This window comes from Macrobrachium nipponense, chromosome 6 (assembly GCF_015104395.2).
Source record: "Macrobrachium nipponense isolate FS-2020 chromosome 6, ASM1510439v2, whole genome shotgun sequence".
Classification (NCBI taxonomy): Eukaryota; Metazoa; Arthropoda; class Malacostraca; order Decapoda; family Palaemonidae; genus Macrobrachium; species Macrobrachium nipponense.
Window position 1 is genome coordinate 103023988 of NC_061108.1, and position 23058 is coordinate 103047045.

Below are 23058 nucleotides of genomic sequence, written 5' to 3' on the forward strand. Positions count from 1 at the left end.
AACAAGCTGGGAAATATATTTCCTTGATTCTTGACATGGGCGTAACCAATGCTAAACGCTCATATAACTTGGATTTTGTCTTATTTGTATTTCATTTAATCAGATGGTAAACTTCTCTGTGCTTTATCAAAAGAAACATAATAACTTTCGATATAACGCTATATAAGTAGAAAGTTAATTTACAAATATTAGGCCAATGCTTATGCACTCGGTTCCTGCTGCCACTCTATAACACTTGATATCACGCTTTGAGACCCGCAAATGTTTCTTTGGGGAATTTTTTTTTTCTTTTAATAAACAATTATTGAACTAATTATATACTAACTGACAACCCCATGAGTTTCTAAAGAAGTACGATCAATTCTGAGGTTTGTCGCTTCACTTCTGGAACTTACTGTACCACTGTAAAATGGTCTTATATTGACCCTCGTGCTTTTCTTGTCTTCTATTTTTGATAAGCCGAATTGGCTACAATTAATTTTTGCAGACATATTTTTATGCATATTCATGTTGCTGCCATGCATGTCAATTTATGCTGTGATAACTGTGCATTAACCTTGCATTTTTCCTGTAAGATTTTTTTTCTTGCATATTTTCTTTGTGTGTAAATATATGTATTTAATACATGTTTGCTTATTGCCATCTCTGATTATTTACATTTAATATTATGCCATTCTGCCATGCCATAATCTTAGGGGGGTGGGGGTGGGGGGGGGGGGGGGGGGGGGGGGGTGGGGGTATGAATTAGGATTGGTTGAACTTGTGTCATGTCTGTTGCCGAGAGGGCAGCGCCATTGACGCCAATGTAGCCTGCGTGTCTGCAACTCACTTGCAGTCACTCTGTATAGACTGGACGTGTAATAAAGCACTCTAGTGACACACGGGTTTCCTTCTGTTTCTTACACTATGAGTATAAACCAAACAATGAATTACATATGCATATAACGCAGCACACACTAATGTTAAAAAATGATATAACTCTGTCATATTCTGCCCATAAAATACAGTGCAATAATATGCACAACAGGCTGCAAACAACACGGCATTTTGTCATTTAGATAATTATATGTACTTTTTTTAATTTGGTGTATTTAATCATGAAATAATGCATCTATGTTCTTAGTAGGTAGATAAAATGCGATATATTGAGAATTATTGTATGAATGTTATTAAAATATGACATTCTGCCTTGGATTTAGGAATCCAACGCAATTTTTTTAAATCTCCAGCATTTTCTTTTTATATAAAATCAGCAAAAGTTTCAGGTAGGGTTGAAAGGTCTGCAAAGCCAAAGTCCTTAATTACTCAATTGCTTTTTTTTTCTTTTACTGCCGTGTTTATTTCGTCTAAGTCTGGTTATATATATATATATATATATATATATATATATATATAATTATATATATATAGATATCTATATATATATCTATAGATATATTATATTAGTATATATATAGATATATATATTATATAATATATCTATATATATAATATATATAAAGTGTGTGTGTAGGTAGATAACTGAATCACGAAAATTTGAAACACGATGAATATATAAATAAAGGTAAAAGCCACGAAGGAACGTAAAACAGTGGAGATGCTGCGAGATATGTATGTATGTATATGAATATGTATGTGTGTGTGTGTATTTCCCACAGAATTTTCAGACTCCTCGATAGTAGCCATTTGTTGATCTATGACATCATTGCATGGGCTGTATATCCTTCATATGAGTGTACGATGATAACCAAATCTAAACAAACTTTTACTTAAGATTTACAACCTTACTATTGTATTTACAAAATGTATAGTACAAAATTAATTAAATATAATGTCATTATTTTATACTTCCAAAATATTTTAAGCTCATAATGTTACAAACTAAAATATTATTATAGTGTACGTTAGTTTACATGTCCAACCGGTGCCTCAGCCATCTTGTATCAGCTGCCCGACTTCTGTACTTCGCCAGCCCATCCTCCATACAGGTAGTGACGTTAGTTTTAGGCTTCGATAATACAAAAGTCATAGTAGTAGTTATTTATCTAGCAAGAAAAAGAACGTTTGAAACCATAACTCTAGTGGCTCGTTGTGAACTCTGCAACTCCTTTAATAAACATAGGTGTTATATACTACCTAAGCCTAGGTTGTTGTACCGGTGCCTGTTTAGGTTAATAGGTATAGCCTAGCTGGTAACTTACGGTAAGGTTAACTTAAGGTTGTTTTATTTATACGTTAAAGGTAATTAACCGCTTCACCTCTAGGTATATTTCTGTAAGTCCTAAACAGCATCCGTATCCTAGGCCTACCACGTAAATGGAAGGCGATTACCTATTCACCGTAGGTTTTTAGGTTATTCCTGTATTAGGGATAAACGTCAGAAATTAAGGCTTGGAGTTTTTCCGAAAAATATTTAGGCTAGGTATTATACCTAGCTAGCTAGTACTAGCTAGGCTAGGTACTACCTAGTAGCTAACTAGGTAGCTAGCTATCTACTACATTGTTTCCTAGACGAATTGGGCATTTTCATTGGAAATGTTTAGTGAACCCACTGTAACCCCACTGCGGTAGGCTAGGCCTACACCTGTAATGGCGGCCCTTTATGTGTATTAAGTATTTTGGTGCAGGAATGATTAAGTAGGTAGTACAGTCGAGAAGCAAGGTGCAACTAGCGAAGCCTTCTTAATCTAACTTAGGATGCCAGCTGTCGATGGATAGTACTACCTAGCCTAGTACTCGCTTACTGATCAGTGGTAGCCTTACATAACCTCCTTCCTTAGGCTTATCCTGACCTAAATCTTGTGGCTTCTCACAGAGGTCCATCCAGTAGGTCTATGTTAGACGTGGGTTGCAGTGGGTTAACAAAATATGGGTTAAACTGACAAGTACTACTTAGGCCTATACCTAGGCTATAGGCACTCTGTTTTTTCCATCGGGCCACTCGCCTGTGGTGCTCTCTCATGGTAGCACTCCCGGGCTTTAAATAATTACGCTATATGGGTATTTCTACAGAAGCAATATGCGGTGGCCTTAGTCTATGGCAATTGACGTTTTACTATGTTATTTTACTTACTGAACAAGAATTTTAAGTAATATTTATTCGGACGACTGTAATTAACCCCCAGGGGCCAGTACTAAAAATGGCAAAATACATTGGACGCCCCAATCCCTAGTGGATGTCGTATCTGCGGTTACGTTCCTTGCAGTCCGTGCAGAACTATTCTTTAGATTTTTAGAATTACCCTGCAAGAAACGTAACCGCGGATACGACATTCACTAGGGATTGGGGCGTCCAATGTATTTCGCCGTGTTTAGTACTGGGCCCGGGGGGGTTAATTACAGTCGTTCGAATAAATATTACCTAAAATTCTTGTAAAGTAGGTAAAACTGCATAGAGAAACCGCAACTGCCATAGTCTGGGCCGCCGCGGATAGGTACCCTAGATCTACCGCTGTGTGTAAGTGTTAGGTAAATAAAAGGATATCTGGGTGTACATTTGCAACAGAGGTATTTCTAAGTATCGAGGACATGGCTGCTTTTATCTCGCGAAATTTATTTGGCACAGGATATTGGTACAGCAGCCGTATACTTATTGCGATAGATATTGGTACGGCTGGGAATTGTGCATGCGTCAATTTCAGACTTCCTTCTGTACAAATAAGAGTGTGGTGGGGGTACATCAGATTCTGTCAGTGGTGCTTTATTGCGCTATTGACTTGCTGTAGGTACAGCAGTTGACTGTATCCATTTACCAGTTTGCTAATCATGCAGCAGTTGCCATACACTGTTGCGTAGAGCTATTGGTATGACACTAGAAGATCAGCGACAGTAGTAATAATAGTGGAACTGAATTGTGTCGCTGAACATGTTCAGTTCAAAATGTCAAAGTGAACACTATACTGTCATCACCAAAATATTTTGACAGTAAATGAAAATATAAAAAATCCCTAATACTTAAACACACTTAGATTTTGACTACATGAAAAAATAAAACTAAACTAATTCATCTGTGTACTTCAAATCGTCTTTGAATCTCCTCTGAACAGTGTAATAGTAATACGTCAGTTTTTGCCGAAAAACAGATGTTTTCAGGTTTCAACAAGCTGGAAAAAGGCAATAGATGTCTACAAAGAGTCAAACTTTCAGAAATTGTATACCCTTAGGTCACAAAGTATCGAATCTTCCTAAAACCCCCTTCTAGTCCCACCCCTTTGACATTTTTCTGGGGCGTGCCCTTAATTACAAGGCAATATTGCAAGAGAAATAGAGCAAAATTATGAAGTGAGAACACGTCAATGCACATATTTAACAAATACTATGATAAACGGAACAGAAATAAAAGGTTGAAATAATATAACATGATTATAAAACAAATGGGGAAAAGTAATATATATAACTTAATGTATGAATCCCCCCAAAATTCTCCACTCGTTAAGGTTGATAATGCAACGTGATTGGCTAGATACATGTCTACCCCAAAATCCCCCCACCATTCCTCTCAGGAGTGGGTATCTGAAACAAAAGCTCCCCTATGACGTGGCACTTGCACCGTAGGATTTGGCCTCGTAACTGAAGTAGTATTAGGTGGATATTGTCTATGAAACTGCTCCAAAATTGATTTTATCGATTATTTCCGCTTTTATTTCGTCTTTCAAATGTCATAAATAAGTGGAAATAACACAATAACACGGCAAAACTTTCCCCCAAGTTTTTTAACCCACCCAAAATCCCTCATTCCGATTGGTCCCTATTAGCGTAGGATAGAGTTGAATGGCATAATTTTCCCAAGAGATTTGCCCCACCCAAAACCCCGCATTCCCATCAGTCCCCCTTACCGTAGGATAGAGTTCAAAGGTAAATTCTCAGTTAATTACAGCTGTCCCCCAAAAACTAATGTTGAATTGTCAGTAAGCAACCAAAATACTATAGGAAACTGCAATTTGCCGCTAAGTACCTGCCATGTATCGATAACTTAGATTTACCACAATAGTAAAGTGTTTTGATAATTTACTGTATGCAAATTACACCGTTAATATTCGAAATAGGATATTGTTTATTATTGTTGAATGTAAGCTGCCTTTTCGGGGTGGCAAATGGAACAGCCAGACCCCAATTCCATTAAACAGATGCTAAACCAAGTTACGACATGTCGTATCTGGCTAAAACGCACTTTATAAAAATAAAAAGTATATACTGATATACTTACGTGTAATGAAGTAACATGTAGCTTAGCAGAATAGGTGTGGTCCGATAAAGTTGACATCTTGCTGTAGTGAACAGTGAGAGAAGCAATTTTCCTGACACTGCGTCTGGCTGTTCCATTCGCCTACCCGAAAAGGCAGCTTACATTCAACAATAATAACTATCCTATTTCGAATATTAATGGTGTAGTTCACATACAGTAAATTATTAAAACACTTTTCAGTTGCAAATATACACCCATATATCCTTTTCTTTACCTAAAACTTCCACAGTGTAACTATTTAAAGCCGGGACGCAGTGTTACCATACGTGAGCACCACAAGCGTGTGGACAGATGGAAAAAAAGAACGATTTTAGGTACCCACTGTGCCCCTTTTGTTCAGTAAGCTAACTACTAGTAGGGTTGGGTAGTAGTTTACTTGGGAACCAGACCATGGTGTAGTTTTCAGTTTTACACAAATAACAGAGACGGTCATTCTGAGGAACCACTCCACGTGTAGATATTGTTTTTTAATTAGTCTTTTGACTGAACTGTGTATATAGACCTAAAATTTGAAAAGTGAGAAAAATTTACCCTTTATTTTTCATATTTATCTCAGAGGGGTTGGGCTAAAACTTACTTTAATTGCTTGCGCAGCCAGATTCCTGCCTGTCATTGACCGGGACATGTTCCTCTTCCATAAGTAGACATAACCTTTCCTATACCTAATGCCAAGTCTTGTCCTAACCAGATCTTGCCTACTTAACATAATCTAGGGCGATGTCCTCAGACCTGGCTGGGGGCAAACCCCCAAAAAGGCAGTAACCGCGACTGACAGGAATCAGGCTACATCTCTAAAGTACTTCAACCTGGGTTAATGCTAAACATGTTGTCCTGCGGAGTTATTCTGCTTGACGACACCAAAGACAGTAAATTTTTAAAATTATTTTTGGAAATTTTTCAAGTTTCACAGGTACTGGTTCATTCACACTTTTTTACATTGTTCAGTCAGATAATTTCATCAATAAACAGTAGGCCTGTCATGGTGCTGAGCTCTTCCTTAGAATTACTAAAGTGGTTAATATATAAGTAATAGCAACTTTGTAGAAAAGTATGTTTAATATTAAGAATATGAAGGAGACTCAAGAGGCACAGCATTAAAACTCCAAGCCAGGCAACTATTCACAATCTTGACAACTATAAATCTGTATCAACTAAAATGAAAATTTCATGGCATCACCACATAAGACATGAGTGACCCTGCAGTCTGCAGTATTACCATCTAATTGAATGAAATGTGCAATTTTCCTGTGATGTGATGAGTTGCAGTGGGTGGAATGTACATTAGGCTAGAGCATTTAGTTTGGACGAGAAGAACAGCAATCACTGAATATCTCACATTCACATCGTTAAATTTTGAATGAATAGAAAATGGCAACGGATGACATGGAGGGTGAAAGATGTGTATTTCTGGGTTCAACCTGTGTCTGCCGGTGAAAAGTTCGTGTAGCTCACTTTTCCAAGTGTAGATAGATCCTAAATATACCAGAGAAAAGCTAGCATGGTATGCTGAAGTTACTACCTTCAGCTCGATCACCCCAAGGGCGTCGGTATAGCACTAGGGCGAGTGGAAGCCACTACCAACGGGTCTTCTTGCCAATTAGAGGATTCCTTTCAAAATTCCTCCCACAGCGACTGCTGTTACAACGGTTACTCCTCTTACCTTCCGCTTGCACTAGCTACTACTACTACTACACGGCCGCCATCTTCATTCCTGTAATTAGCTTTGTGTATGTGCACGCATTTTGTTACAGCTCCCTGGTATTCGTTTGATTTAGCGATGTCGTCTGTGGAACTTCCTCCTTCAGCTAAGTTGAGTACTCCAATTTGTGTTTTCGTAACTCATACAGTTACGGTGCATCCCAATTTTGCCTTCGGCCCCTCAGAAAACGTATTGGCTTAGCCGCCATTTTGGGAGCATCATCAGAACGCGTGTGGTTCTGTTACACATTATTTCCCTTCTAAATTTATATTATGTCAATTGTTATATACACATATACACTATAGTCATCAGTGACGTATTTTCATATTACGTGCTTATTTATTAACCGATCGAGTTAGGATTGGTTCGGAGTAAGGCCTAACACGCTCATGATGTCCTCTGGGGTTTAAAGAAAGGTTGATTACTTTATATTTTATCATCTGCCCCCCCCCCCTCTCTTTTTCTCAAGAGCGTGTTCATGCCTATCTCTACGTAATTTTATCATATTGTATATGTGAAATTGTTAGGCTTCTAGTACCCTATCGCATTTATCACGGGAGAGGAGAAAGTCCTCTCTCTCTCTCTCTCTCTCTCTCTCTCTCTCTCTCTCTCTCTCTCTCTCTCTCTCTCTCTCTCTCTCTCTCTCTCTCTCTCTCTCTCTCTCTCTCTCCCGGTGTGAGACATGCATGAGTTATTGTTTAATATGAACCAGATAGATTCTTGATTTATGCACGTTCATGATTTTCATATCACTAAGAGGTTGGAAGAGTTGCTTCCCTCCCTGGCTTAACCGACCAAGCCTAGGCTAGGTCTTGGAAGGTAGGCTAGGTTTCCCTACCCTTGTACCCTTTATGCCTCTCCCCCTGTTGGTGCTACGGTGCTAGCAGGGAGGATATCAAAGATAGAGAGCCTCTCTCTTATCATATTGTTGGACCTATCCTCCCTACCGGTCTAGATAGAAAAATTCGGTTTGTTCATGAAACTTACCTGACAGATATATATATAGCTGTATTCTCTGAAGTCCGACAGAATTTCAAAATTCGTGGCACACGCAGTGGGCGGCCAGGTGGTAGTACCCATTCCCGCCGCTGGGAGGCGGATATCAGGAACTATTCCCATTTTCTATTCATATTTTTTCTGTCGCCAGTCGGTAAACAACTGTTTACAGACCTCCGCCTAGGATTTTGAAACTTCATTAGCCGCTTAAGTATCCTAATTATTCTTTCGATTATTGACTTGGATTTGTGGCTAGGCATACGCTATCGTAAATTTTTTTTATTGCATTTGATGTCTGAAGCTAGTTAGCCTAGTTTCAGACTTTGTTGTCTGCATGGGGTAAGGTGAGGCTACCGGAACTTTCGGTAGACACTCGCTTAGTATATATGACGTTTACATGTTTTCTTTGCATAATGTAATTAGTGTAATGTGTGACTGATTACGGAAGAAGTAGGATTCATGTACGCATTTTAGAGCGTGTTAGAATCAGGAGTTTTCTTCCACAGTAAACAGAAGTTAGAAATAATGAACCTTCTAACCTCCTGTAGATTTTATTTTGCCTAACCCTGTGGTATGGCTTACGGGCCTAGAAGAAGTGTCTGCTAGAGGATTACATCAAGTAATCTTAGACTAAAGTGCTCGCTCTCCAATCAGTGTTTGTGAAGTGTAGTGCCCCCTTGTGTTGTGGAGGGGGCGTCAGATCGGTCCCCATAATGCCTCTAGGCCTGGACCTCTGTCGGACTCCCAGGACTCAGGGAGAGGACATGTCGAAAGCCGCAAGAGGGTTACGGGGGCTCCCCACCGAACTGGCGTCCCTTCGGCAGGACCTGTTGACGCTTCCCAGGCTGCTAAAGATCGTGCACGTGCACGAATCTTGAAGGATTGCTTCTCGTCCTCCGAGGCGTCCTCCCCGCACAAGGGTTGGAGCTCTCGGAAGGACTCGCGCCCTCTAAGAAGCTTTAGAGAAGAGGACGCTTCACGTCCTCTCTCTCGTCAGGAGGGAACGTCAGATCGGCCCCATAACGCCTCTAGGCCTAGACCTCTGTCGGACTCCCAGGAAACCAGGGAGAGGGCATGTCAAAAGCCGAAGGAGGGTTACGGGTTTTTCATGCTGATCTGGCTTCCTTTCGGCAGGTCCTGTTGTCGCTTCCCAGGCTGCCGAAGATCGAGCACGTGCACGAATCTTGAAGGATTGCTTCTCGTCCTCCGAGGCGTCCTCCCCACACGGGTTGGAGCTCTCGGAAGGGCTCGCGCCCCCTAAAGAAGCTTTAGAGAAGAGGACGCTTCACTTCTCTCTCTCGTCACGAGAGGATGAAAGAGTCCTGTGCCCTGTCAGGGCTCTCGAATTTTATTTACATAAACGAAGGAAGTAAGAGGTCCTTCGGGTAATTTATGGTGCTCAGGAAGAGACCACATTTACCCTTTTCGAAGAATGCACTGGCTCTTTTCCTAAGGGACATATTAAGGAGGCTCATTCATCTTGCCAGAAGAGTGATTTGAGCCTCCTGCGAGTGAACGCTCCATGAATAGTTTAGAGCCGTTTCAACCTCGCTAGCATTCCAAAAGAATTTGGTAATCAAGGACATTCTTGATTCCACCTTTTGGAGGAGCAACTCAGTATTCGTCTCGTCTCCTCTCCTCATGGCGCTCCGTATACGTTATGTAACGTTCGCTTTACTTCGAAAAAGCAAGCTGATAAGTTTGACGTCCGGCAAGCTGCTTTGCACAGTCAAACAACTTATGTCTCTGGTTCGGCATAAGAAGGGCAATTTAGACGTGAGGAAGCTTTTGGAGGTGCTCGACGTCCTATAAGTAGAGACATTCTCCAGGACGCTCGGCAAGCACCTTGCGAGGGTGTCTTTTGGACGCTCGGCGTTCCTTTGCTGAGTGCGTTTCTGGAGATGTTCTTTTGCATTACTAAGACGCAAGTTGTCGCACAGGCGGCCACTGTCTTTGTAAGAAGGTATGAAGGTCTTTAAGGCCCGTCTTGAAGACGAAAGCCATACGTCTTCCTTTAGTGTTCACACACTTCAGGAGCAGCGTGCGGCTCTCCATGGAGACTCGCATGAGGACGTCCCTTGAAAATATTCAACGTCATACGCAAAACGCGGTTCGTCATAACATTGAGATGTTGGCAAGGTCGCTCGCCAGGACGCCTCTTGGCGGGCCTTGCATGCATCAGGGCGCTCAACGAGATCCTCTCTGAAACGTCGTTCAGAAGACTTGGTGTTCTCTGCTCAGACACGCTCGCAGCTAAGCAGGACGTTTTTTGAGGACGCTCGGCAGGATGCTTTTGAGGACGCTCGGCAGGACGCTTATGAGGACGCTTTTGTGGACATTCGCCAGGACGCTTCGGTGGAAGCTCGGCAGGACGCTTTGCGAGAGAAAAGACTTGTAGAAGGCGTCTTATTTGCTGTTCAGGACGTTTCTTAGGACGCTTGACGCTTTCTAAACGCTCGTCAAGAGGAGGTTTTTTCAGGACTCTCCACAGGACATTCCTTTACAGAAATTTTTAAAAAAGGATTCGGAGTTAGCGGAGAGACATACCCGAATTTTTATTGTAGTGTCTTACCGAACAATTATAGAGCCGTGATTTCCACGAGCGGCAGGATACTAAATTCAAATTTAGCGCGTCGGCGTCGCCAACACTGGTGGTGATGACGTCATCTCCCTCCACTCGCGGGAGAACCAGGTACAACTGCCCAGGTGAATTCAATTCTTTTCCTGCCGGCGTCCGGTGAACATCGGTGGTCGGTGCGGTTGGATAACTTTGCTTCGCTTTTTTCTTGTGGATTTGATCTTCGGAATTGGTGAAGTACTCTTTTTTTGGCGTTGTTGTTATTTTGCTTTTTATTTAGGCGTTGCCATGTCGGATTCTAGTCCGTCGGGAGTTAGGTTTTGCATCTCAGGATGTAAAACTAGATTATCCAAGCTAGAGTATGATTCTCACACTAAATGTGTTAAGTGTAGGGGACAGGTTTGTTCAGCAGATCGAACATGTAACGAGTGTAGTGATTGGACTGATTCTCAATGGAAGTTTTTTAGTTCATACTCGGAGAAATTAGCTAAAGACAGAATTAGAAAAGCAGCGCTTAGGGAAAGTAGACTTAGCTCTGCTTCGTCTTGCGATGCATCTGTTCCTTCTGTTTCTCCTCAAATTGTTATGTCTCCTTTAACTACACCTCCTATTCCTCCTACTAATCCCACTTCTCCGGCTTCCCGTGTAGTTTCTTCCGACACCATTGCCAGTCTGGAATCGAGGTAGATCAGAAATTTTCGGTACTAGCGAATACGGTTTTTGCAACTTGGTAATTCAGTTAAGACGTTTTTGGAGAAAGCGGCCTCAGGTAAGAGTGTAGTTGAGGGTGCGTCTGTCTGTCCTGACACGTCTCCTAGACAAAGGTCACTGTCCAGCTCCCCCGCACCGGGGAGAAGACATACCGGAAGTCCAAGGGAGTCGATCGGGATTTGCCCACAGACAGGCGCCTCTCTTGTTGAGCCTGTTGCGCCTCAACAGGGCTCGGTTAAGCGTTGGAAAGGTGTTGCGGTCAGACGCCTTTCAAATGATTCAAGCGATTCGTCTCCGGTCGCACGGCGCTCTTGGCGAGATTCGCCCGTTTCGCGTCCCTTAAAGAGGCGTTCAGGCGCCGATTCTTCGCCTCCTCCAGTCAAGCGGTATAAGGAGCCTGAGAGTAGGGTTGCGCCTCGGCCGTTAGCGGCTCGTTCGTCGCCTCAATCTGTGCCTTTTTCGGCTCCATCTACTAGTAGAGATTGTGGTTTTAGCGCTGTAGCTAGCAGTTCTAAGGGTGTTTCTTTAGGCGCTTTTTCGTCTGTTACGCCTGATGCGCCTGTTTCGCCTCGAATTTCGGCGGCTCCGAGCGAGGCGCAAGTAGTTTTTTCCGCCTCCTGCTGAACATTTAGGCTCTTCCAAGCCTACGTTAACTGTTTTTGATTCGTCTCTGGCGCCTTTGCGCAAGCAGTTAGAGATGTTAACCAACTGGATGAATGAGTCCAAGGGTGGTTCGAAACCTTCAGATCCGGTTGTTGTAGTTCCGTCTACTTCTTCGGCGGTATCGGAGAATGAAGAAGAAGTAGAGGAGGAGGATTCACATCACCTCTCGTGTTATTCACGTCTCCTTAGATTTCTTCTGGTATCTTATCCAGATTATTTTGAGAAAGCGGCTCCGCGCTCCCCAACTTCGACTTTTTTGATGAGGAGGAAAACTTCAGACCCTCTCCTCCCAAAACTTGTTCTATCTAAAGCGGTTAGACATTCGTTGAAAGAGACGGAGAAATGGATGTCTATGAAAGAGACTTAGGGAAGGCTCTTTTTGCTTACCCTCCCTCTAAGTTGCTTCGTAAGAGGTATAGGTTTTATGTAACTGGGGAAGCTCCTTCTCTGGGAGTTTCTGCCTCCTCCCAGGGAGACTTCTCCAGTTTAATCGACTCCTCTAGAAGATCTGCTTTCGCCGCAGCGAAAGTTTTCTTTACAGCGCCTGAGTTGGACCACGTTGTAAAGAATCAATTTAAACTTTTGGAAGTCTTTAGCTTCCTTGATTGACTATTGGCGCTTTAGCGGCCAAGATCGAAGACTGTCCTTCTCTTTCCCAGGAGTTAGCGGAGGATTGGATTGGTGTTCTGTCCTGTGCGGACAAATCCATTAGGGATGGATGTGATGAGTTAGCTTCGCTCATCGCCTTTGGTACCCTTAAGAAAAGGCAACTTTGGTGCTCCTTTGCTTCTAAAAGGGTTACGTCCCAACAGAAGTCTGCTCTCTGTTTGCTCCTTTTGTGAAAGATAACCTCTTTCCAGACGATGTAGTATTGTCAATTTCGTCTGCGCTAGATAAGAAATCTACTTCGGATTTTACTGGCACAGTCTACTAAGAGACCTAAAGCTCCTGTGGAGACTGTTCCTTCGGTTTCTCCTCTGGCCCAAGCGCCTTTTCGAGGGAGAAACCCAAGCGCTTCTTTCGGCCGAAATCGAATTTGCGACCTCAGTCTAAGGCCTCGGCCAAGGTTAACAAACCTTCCAAATGAAAGTTCGGTTCTTCATGCACCAGTGGGAGCCAGGCTGGCTCTGTTTTGGGAGGAATGGGAAAACAGAGGAGCAGAAGCCTGGGTAGTGCAAGTACTCAAGTTCGGCTATCGTATTCCTCTCGTTTCACCTCCCTCGCTCTCACCTGTGCCAATTCCATTCCAGGCATACTCTCCGGGCTCAGACAAATTTCTGGCGCTAGCCGCAGAAGTGGAAGCGCTTGTTCTCAAGAAGCGATAGAACAGATAGAAGGGGATTTTCCTCCAGGCTTTTACAATCGCCTTTTTGTAGTTCCCAAGTCATCAGGGGGCTGGAGGCCGGTTTTGGATGTGAGCGCCCTGAACTTGCATGTCCAGAAAACAAAATTTCATATGGAGACCACTCGGTCGGTTCTGGAGTCCATCAGACAGGGGGATTGGATGGTCTCTCTGGACATGCAAGACGCTTATTTTCACATTCCGATACATCGCGAATCTCGGAAGTACCTGAGGTTCATGTTCGAAGGCAAGGTGTTTCAGTTTCGGGCGCTTTGCTTCGGACTAGCGACCGCTCCTCAAGTTTTCACCAGGGTTCTATCCCCGATAGGAAGCTGGCTACACATATTAGGAGTAAGAATCTCCCTCTATCTGGACGATTGGCTTCTCCGGTCGGAATCAGAGAGTCGGTGCATGAAGGACCTTGGAACAACTCTGGATCTTGCCAGAAAGTTAGGAATTCTGGTCAACAAACAGAAGTCCCAGTTGGTTCCATCTCAGAGCATCCTTTATTTGGGGATGATTCTGAATGCTCAAGTTTTTCGGGCTTTTCTGTCCCCGAAGAGGGTTCAAGGCTGTCTGGAGACAGTTCAGGAGTTCTTGGACAAAAAGGTAAGTTCTGCCAATCAGTGGATGAGGCTCCTGGGCAAATTGACGTCAGTGGAGAAATTTGTGACGTTGGGAAGACTGCACATGAGACCTCTGCAGTTTTTCCTGAGAGCCTCTTGGTGCAGGAAGACACAACCAGACTCGATTACCTTTCCTGTCACAGATCAAATAAAAGAGGACCTAAGGTGGTGGCTCTCTCGAGCAAGGTTGGAAGAAGGGTTAGATTTACGACCCATCCTCCCGAACCTACAGTTCTTTTCCGACGCATCGGACACAGGTTGGGGAGCCCTACTGGGAAATCAACGGACTTCAGGAGCTTGGTCGGAGAAGGAGAAGAAGTTCCACATAAATGTAAAGGAACTGTTAGCAATTTTCTTAGGGCTCAGACAGTTTCGGAGCTTAGTAGAAGGCCGAGTAGTGGCAGTGCATTCCGACAACTCCACGGCTCTCTCGTACGTGCGGAAACAGGGGGGTACTCAGTCTTTCTCTCTGTACGAAGTAGCCAAGGATCTCCTCCTGTGGTCAAACGAAGCGAAGGTTCAGCTAGTCCCGAGATTTGTTCCGGGAAAGATGAACGTCCTGGCGGACGAGTTAAGTCGTCAACAGCAAGTGTTACCTCTGGAGTGGACTTTGGACAACAAGATTTGTCAGAAACTTTGGCGCCTTTGGGGACGACCGTCAATAGACCTGTTCGCGACATCGAGGAACAACCGTCTTCCTCTCTTTTGTTCTCCAGTCCCAGATCCTCTAGCTTGGTCGGTGGACGCAATGCTGTTGGATTGGTCGGGTCTGGAAGCTTATGCATTCCCTCCGTTCGGTCTAATAAGAGAGGTGCTGAACAAGTTCATGTCGCACAGCAATGTAACGCTAACGTTAATCGCTCCCTTTTGGCCCAGGAAAGAGTGGTTCCCGGACCTTCTCCAGTTGTTAGTAGACTTCCCCAGACTTCTTCCTCCAGAGAAGTGGCTTCTCAAACAACCTCACTTCAAGAGGTTCCACCAAAACTTGTCCGCTCTAGCTCTGACAGGGTTCAGACTGTCCGGAATCTTGTCAGAGCGAAAGGATTTTCAAGAAGAGCTGCAGAAGCTATCGCTCGTTGTAGGAGAGAGTCTTCTAACAAACTCTATCAAGGGAAGTGGAGAATCTTCAGAGAGTGGTGTAGAAGTGCTAAAGTCTCTACTTCTGCGACCTCTTTAACAGAAATAGCAGATTTTTCTTCTATTTCTTAGGAACTCTAAGAAACTGGCTCCTTCGACGATCAGAGGATATAGAGCCATGCTCTCTTCGGTTTTTCGACATCGAGGTTTGGATATTTCCTCCAATTCAGATCTGTCGGACCTCATTAGGTCTTTCGAAACCACTAAGCTCCCGCAAGATACAGTGGCTTGGAACTTGATGTGGTGCTTAAGTTCCTCATGGGGCCACCGTTTGAGCCTTTGAAGTCGGCTTCACTCAGGAACTTGACTAAGAAGGCACTCTTTCTTATTGCACTAGCTTCTGCTAAGCGTGTCAGCGAATTGCACGCTATAGACAAAAGAGTCGGTTTCTCTCAAGGCAATGCTGTATTTTCGGTATCTTTGACCTTTCTAGCCAAAAATGAGAATCCTTCTAATCCTTGCCGAGGAGTTTTGTGGTAAGGAACTTATCTGATTTGGTTGGACATGAGGAGGAAGAAAGGCTCTTATGTCCAGTCAGGGCTATTAAGCAGTATCTGTTTGCCACTAAGGGTATCAGAGGACAATCTTCTAAGCTCTGGACCTCGGTTCAAAATCCCTCTCGTCCTCTTTCTAAGAATGCTATATCGTTCTTTATTAGAGAGCTTATCAGGGAAGCTCACTCGCAGTCCGAGAACGACAATCTTTCCGTTCTGAGAGTTAAAGCTCACGAGGTTAGAGCAGTGGCAACTTCTTTAGCATTCAGAAAGCAATTTATCTTTAGCTTCGATTCTTCAGAGCACGTTCTGGAGATCGAATTCGGTTTTTGCGAGTCATTATCTCAAAGAGATAGAAACGGTTTTCGAGAATTGTAAAAAGTTAGGTCCGGTGGCGGTTTCTGGCATGGTGTTGGGAGAAACGGCACAGGGGTCGTCACCTCTATGCTAACTTTTCACCTTGAATAGGTTGTCGAGTTCAAGGGAAGCTGGGGGTACTGAGTACCTGGGATACTCACCAGTCTGTTAGGTCAGATTTTACAATGGTTGGGTATATATGTTTTTAAATCTGGTGTTGGTGACAAATGTTTTGTATGATTGAATTTCTGGTCTTAGCCCAGGGCAAGGGCAATCTTTGTTGTTACTATCCTCCGTCAGTCAGCCTTGACTCGCTTGAACTACGGAAGGATTCCACTCCTGTAGAGGCTAACTTTGGTCAAATTCCAATTCCTCTACAATAGTAAGAAGAGCACCGACCAGAGGCAGTAACAGTCTGCTGTAGCTCTCTTACAAGGTAAGGTACAACAGACACCTTGAGTGTTTACTGGTATTGCAATAAATGTAACCATTTAAAAATACTAGTGGTCCACTGAATCCCACCTTCCCATAAATGTGTAATCAGCTCTATAATTGTTCGGTAAGACACTACAATAAAAATGAAATTTTCATTATTAAAATGAAGTTTTATTGTATTGTACTTACCGAACAATTATGATTATACCCACCCTCCTCCCCCCTTAGGTGGACGGACGGCAGAAAGAATTGGATTCACCTGGGCAGTTGTACCTGGTTCTCCCGCGAGTGGAGGGAGATGACGTCATCACCACCAGTGTTGGCGACGCCGACGCGCTAAATTTGAATTTAGTATCCTGCCGCTCGTGGAAATCACGGCTCTATAATTGTTCGGTAAGTATACAATAAAACTTCATTTTAATAATGAAAATTTCATTTTTTCTTTTCGATCCCTCTTTCCTCTTCATCGATTTCTCTGAGAATCGGGAAGATTATATACTCGGATTCCTGGGTGACTTTCGGTCATGTTAAAGGGTTTCCCCCTATTAGCAAAGTGCTAATAGTTTTGTCAAGTAAGGACGTTTTCCCCATTGTCAAGATACTAAACGTTTTGTCATTTAAGTGGGGGACCCCTCATAAATGGGGTAGTTCTCATTGACATAGATTTTAACGTTTTTATCGTTTAAGCGGATAAACTCATTAACAAATATCGGAAGAGCTCTCATTCATTTTCAGAGGCTCATCCAGGGAGTAAGAAAAAGACTTGTAGACTAGATCCAGGAAGTCTTATGTCCAATATCATAAGAACATTGAACGGTCCTTTTCGATCCTCGGTTCTCTCTTGATCTCTATTCGAATATTACTCCCTTTTCTTGGCAAAGAGTCAAGGAGTTCTTTTAAAAAGTCTCATTCATTAGAACGTGGACAGTCGTTTTCCTTTCTTTCTCTCTTCCTCGTCGAGGGAAAATGTAGTAGAGAATTCGATGTTCAAATTACTACAATACTTACGTAGTTTATCTTTGCGTCATTTTGCTAACGCATGGGTCAAGTCATATACGCATATCGTATTTACCTCTGCGGATAGAAGCAGAAAGAACTGTTGTTCTAATGTATTTAATTGACACTCCCTTCAACCTTCCAAGAGTTTTCGGAGTAAGAACAACTCTTCAGGTATTGTTACAACAACACCAACTCAGCTTCTGTATTTAGCGAATTTTGTTTCGTTTAAATATGCCTGCTTGAGAGTTTCCTTTTGCTCGATAATTTCATACCTATCCCTTCGTAAAAGGAGTAGCTGGCAACTCAGGCAGATAGTGCGAGACGATGAATGAACAAGGCTGCTGTTACTGTGATCTACGCAGTACCGGCTAGCTCTGTGACATGCGCGGTTGGTTACGTCTCTCTCCCCTGCGGGAATGGCTGACTAAGCCGTCTCTCTGCCCTACAATCATGGATTTTAGCCTCGGGTTGAGGAAATTTCTAGTAATCATGAATGAACATGCCTTCCGTTTACTTAGAAAATTTCAACAAGATATCTCTTATACTTGTTCGGTGCGGGTTTACCGCACGGTAACAGAATTCTGTACGAATCTACCGCGGCATAGCACTATAATAATGCTCTCCTGCTTATGCAAAGCGCAGCCTTATTTAGGGAAGGAAGCAGGCTGAGTGAGGGAATGGATGAGTTTGCTGGGGACCATTTCCTCGCTGGAGAAGCTTGTTTTCCCTGAATAAATAGCAATTCAGACCTCTACAATTTTTCCTCATGGAGAAATTGGAATAACATCAAAGATCTAGTAATATTTCTAATTTTCTCTCAACGGCTTGAGGATCACCTCGGGTGATAGCGAGAGGGTGCCAGACATCCGAACAGAGGAACAGATGTTCTGGCACATTATCTGAAAGAATTGGAAGCCAAATTGGTCGGCTCTCCAGTTCCTCGAAGGGTGAGTTTGGATCGAGTGGTCCAAATCATCTCTGATAATTTCTCAGCTCTCTCATAGCTCAAGAAGAGAGAGTTGGTTATGGACTTGCACGGAACGTAACGATCCTCAAGAGGTTCGTTAAACTAGTGCACGTCCATGCGGGTCTTCTCGATCGAAGGCAACAACTACTGACGTCTTGAGTAATCCTCACTTAGAAGTATGTCGAAAGTTGAGGAGAGACTGAGGGCGTCCTTTCGTTAAGTTTTCGTAATATTGAAGACGAAGGAGCTTCCTCTTAAGTTGTTCCATTATTCATGATCCTAGAGGATTAGCATTAGTCGCCACATGTTGGCCTTTAAGAGGTTGGATTCACAGAGGTCATGTCATTCAGAGAATTGTCCAAAGACCCTTCCCGAGAGAATCGGTGTAATCTAACATCGTCACTTAGTGAAGTATCTAATATCTCTCCTCTCTGAGTCTGAAGGCGTTCAGACTATCGAGAAGCGATAAGATCTTCAAGATTAATGGCAGTCTCTTGGCCAAGGCAAAGCAGTGCTGCCTATTTTCAGTGTTCAATCGGAGGGGGCCGTTTCTGGAGATAGTGAAGGGAAATGACTGTTCCTCCACCTCGACCTCTGTGAATTTCTTTATGGTTCTATCTTTCTGTCTGAAGTATGAGATAAGCTAGAAGTCCTAACTATTGTAGAATATGCAAATATGTTGTTGACGGCCTCTAGGCTCAGAGATTCGGTTCTGTCAAACAACAAAGCTTCACGATCTTTGAGGTCTGGGGAGATCTTGAAATTCTCTGGATCGCAGGTTCCGGCATGGAACTTAGACATAGTCTGAGTTTCTGATGCCAAAAGCATTTCGAACCTATCCTTTCTGCAAACTTAATACACGTGACCAGAAAGGCTAACATTCTAACCGCTCTAGCCACGGCAAAGAGGGTTAGTGAGGTTTTAGCCATCATCAGAGGTTTTAGCTTTAAAGGACATAATGCGGTCTGTCCTCTAAGCCTTCCGTTCTTGATAAGAACGAAAACCTGTCTAACCCTTGACCCGAAGGCTTGGAGACCAAGGGTAGGGCACAAATTATAGGGCAAGGGCATTAGAGAGTCCTGTGCCCTGTCGGGTCTCTCAAGTTTTATCTTGATAAAACTATAGAAAGTCGAGGTCAACGGACAATCTGCGGTGTTCCGTAAAAGACCAGACTGGTTCATGTCCAAGAACACCCTGGCATTATAGTCAAGGAGTTCTTTTAAGAAGTCTCATTCATTATGTTTGCATAAAGATTTGAGATTTTTTCTTAATATGAATGCTCAAGAGGTGAGGGCGCGGCCTCGGAAGCATTTCAACATAGCATGACACTCGTAACATCCCGAGTGCCACGCTTTAGCGAAGCAACTCTGTGTTCGCTTCACACTCCCGACGGGATGTGAAGACGACATTTGAGATCTGTAAGTCGCTAGGACCATACATAGTCCGTAGATATTATTGGGGGCAGGAAGCAACACGAATCCTATCCTATAGAAAAGGGATAGGTGTGCTTTTTAACTTTGAAGGGTTGGTCACTTGAGGCGCGTTCCTTTTCTTTAGCCTAGAAGTTATGGAACTAACTTTGATAGGTTAGGTCAGGTGGTGGTTTTAGCTTCGTTGCCCTCAGAAGTATGGTCATATGGTCTAGTCACATTGTGGTCACGCCCCCGTTGACAGATCATCTAGAGCGCACCAGCATTACAGGTCTCTACCTCGCTCGCAACTCTAGTAACGCAGAAGCAGACTTTGGTGACAGTAATCACGAAGTCGGCTATGCTAACAGGTGAGGAACCAAGATGTATATCATCTACTTAATTTAGTTTCCCAAAAAATCCTATTCTGTCTCTTCCCACCATCCGAAGGTGGGATTCAGCTATATATATATCTGTCAGGTAAGTTTCATGAACAAAATGTTATTGTTATAATACAATTAAGTTTGTTCATACTTACCTGGCAGATATATATAATTAAAGTGCCCACCCACCTCCCCTCAGGAGACAGTGGCACTGATAAAATATGAATAGAAAATGGGAATAGTTCCTGATATCCGCCTCCTACGGCGGGAATGGGTACTACCACCTGGCCGCCCACTGCGTGTGCCGCGAATTTTGAAATTCTGTCGGACTTCAGAGAATACAGCTATATATATATCTGCCAGGTAAGTATGAACAAACTTAATTGTATTATAACAATAACATATTAAGTAGGTTTGGTTGAGGGCCACCGTCCACACCATGATGTCTTTGGAGGTTATTTGGCCTACCTGTCCGGTTCTATAGTGATCTCGGAAGGTTAAGCTGGATCCATACTTGGGTATTCTCCTTTCGTCTTATATTCCTTTGCAACTCTTCCATGATACCTCATTAATAATTTGTTATATTATTATTGTATATTGTTTATTGTATTACTGTATATTAAGTGGTCTGGAATGTTGTCGTCTTGGCCTAGCCTCCTTTAGTACAACCTTTAGTAGTAGGCCATGTCCTCCCGGTTGAGAGCAATTACCGATCGGTTGCTGTACCAATCATGACAGGCCATAGGCACAGTTGGCCTACTACCCATGAAGTAGTAGGCTACACAGCCTTCAATAGGTGTCCATCTCTGATCGGGTTGGTGGCCAGACGATCACGACCGACCACCCCACATACCACTCCCCCTTCCCCCACTTCCTAGCTCGGCTCTGCCGGACGCTTATAACTCGCGGTTCTCGTAGTCTTATCGATGAACGACCGCTCGAGTTTTCACTTAGTGGGGAAGAGAGGGGTGAGAGCGGTGGGGTTACTGGTACGTATATGTAATCCCTTATGTCTCCGAGTGAATAGCTCCGCCGGCCTTACAGCGGTCTAGTATTGCACCAGCCGGTGGACATCGCTCCGGATTGTACATTTATACAGCTCCGCCGCTCAGTGGGCTCTCCCTCCAGTTGTCCTCCTCCGGTTACAGATTCGGGCTAGGAGTTACGCTCCCCCCACTAGAGGCGTGCAGGTTCAGATAGAGGAATTACTTTCCCCTGATCCGCCGCTTCAGCCCATTTCGCCGGCATTACTTAGGACAATGAGAAAGGAGACTGGGTAGGCTAAGCTTTGGGGACTACACTATAGATATCTCCGGACCTTTAAGGTACAGACGAAGTGTGACTCACCCTCACATCCGCTGCTGGAGTGTCGCACTAAGTTGCTCAGTTTCCGTCCTTGTGTTGTTCCCCGCTCCGGTGGGGACGGTGGATGGATCAGGTATTCGACTAAGATAATACGTAGCCTTCTGATTTAGCAGACTGTAATAGAGATTAGGTCCTTCCTCTTCTCCGGTCCAGCGGATCTCAGATCCCACATACTGAACTTGCATCTACATTCCAAGGACGGAATCGGGAGCAGGCAAATACACCCTAAGTATTTCTTTTCATTCAGTGAGTTGAAATCATTAGTGCGTAAGTCTTGAACCAATATCTAGGTTAAGGTGCATGCTCTTGTAGGAGTTAACGCCGGCCCCTTGGGCTGCTACTCATAAGGGATTTTCAACTTACAGATGGTCCATTGCCCGGTGGAAGGGTGCTCCGCTTCCCTAGGCAAGCCATATGGCCATGTAGTCTGCCGCTCGCACGCGAATTGCGCTGTGCAACTCGAGCACTACATGGTCTGGCATCCAGATGCATGCACCGTCTGCTACGAGATGGTGTCCCTTCTTACTGATGAGCAGGTAAGTATCTTTGCTGCATCATTGACATGAAATTTTATAATAACCTAAGAAGTTTATTATAGATACTATTCCCCAAGTGGAATGTTAATTCGATTTCCTCTCTGACAGGCTGCCAATGACGCCCGGCATGAGGCAAGGGTGGCGCTGAGAGGATGGGTCTCCGGATTCGGGAAGAATGCGCCGGCAGGACAGCCGTACGTCCTGGATGCAGGATTGTGCTCCCTTCTGTACAAGGGGGCCACGGCTACGACGGCTGTTCCGGCGCACGTTGCCGCCCCCATCATAGATGCCATCCGCGTGGCGACAATGCCCATCCCGGAGGATCAGGAAGACTTGATGGTGGAAGAGGTGGCGGCCATCAACATTCATCTCGAACCCATGGCCACTAAGGAGGAGGTAGGGGGGGGAGGTAAGTGAGGCAAGTAGTCTACTAAGTCCTACCCCTACGCTGGAGGACTTTGAGCTCTTCCTGCCGGGTCTCACTTCCCATTCCCTGGTTTTGTCAGACTAGCAGAACATGCGCTAGTCAGAGTTGACAAGGTCCCGAAGGAGACAGTGATCTTCCTTAGGGACCAAGCTCAAGCTGTTTGGGTTCACACCCTCTCCGACTGGGGTTGTGTTAATACCAGACTAACGCTACATAAGGGTAGCTTTACGATGTTTGTGACCCCAGACAGAGTTCCGTCGCCCTGTACATCTAAGTTGGTGGAAATAACTGCAAGCGGTGGCGGAGGATAAGCCCCAACCAGTGCTAAAAGAGACTGACGCTACCTCTACTCTTCCCCACAGGTATGGAGTTTTGGAACGACGCTCCGGCTACGTTTACAGCAGGTAAACTTGACCCGGATTGCGCTTCCACCCTATTCTCTTGAGAAGCTACCTAGAATTCCGGACCACTTGGTCAAAGCGGAATTCGAGGCAAGGAACAGACTAGCAAGATCTATCAACTCCGTCACTGTGGCAGAGTTGGTAGCATCGACATACACCGACGAACAGTTGTTCCGGGTCCTTACGAAAGCTCTACTACAGACTTTCCAAACGGACCTGTATGACTTCGGGATGGCGAGACGAGCATGCAGGAAGCACGTCCTGGCAGGTGCCTCTATAATGCATGAG

At 44.0% G+C, this 23058-nt stretch overlaps 1 protein-coding gene across 1 annotated transcript in view; it reads left to right on the forward strand.

Moving 5' to 3' along the window:
• Positions 1-1900: 1900 nt before the first annotated feature.
• The window catches only part of LOC135216766 (uncharacterized), a 29608-nt gene continuing 8450 nt past the window's right edge, over positions 1901-23058 (forward strand). Inside the window, exon 1 of the mRNA XM_064252243.1 lies at positions 1901-1988. The gene's annotated coding sequence lies outside the window, so the exon portion shown is untranslated. The remainder of the gene's footprint in view (positions 1989-23058) is intronic.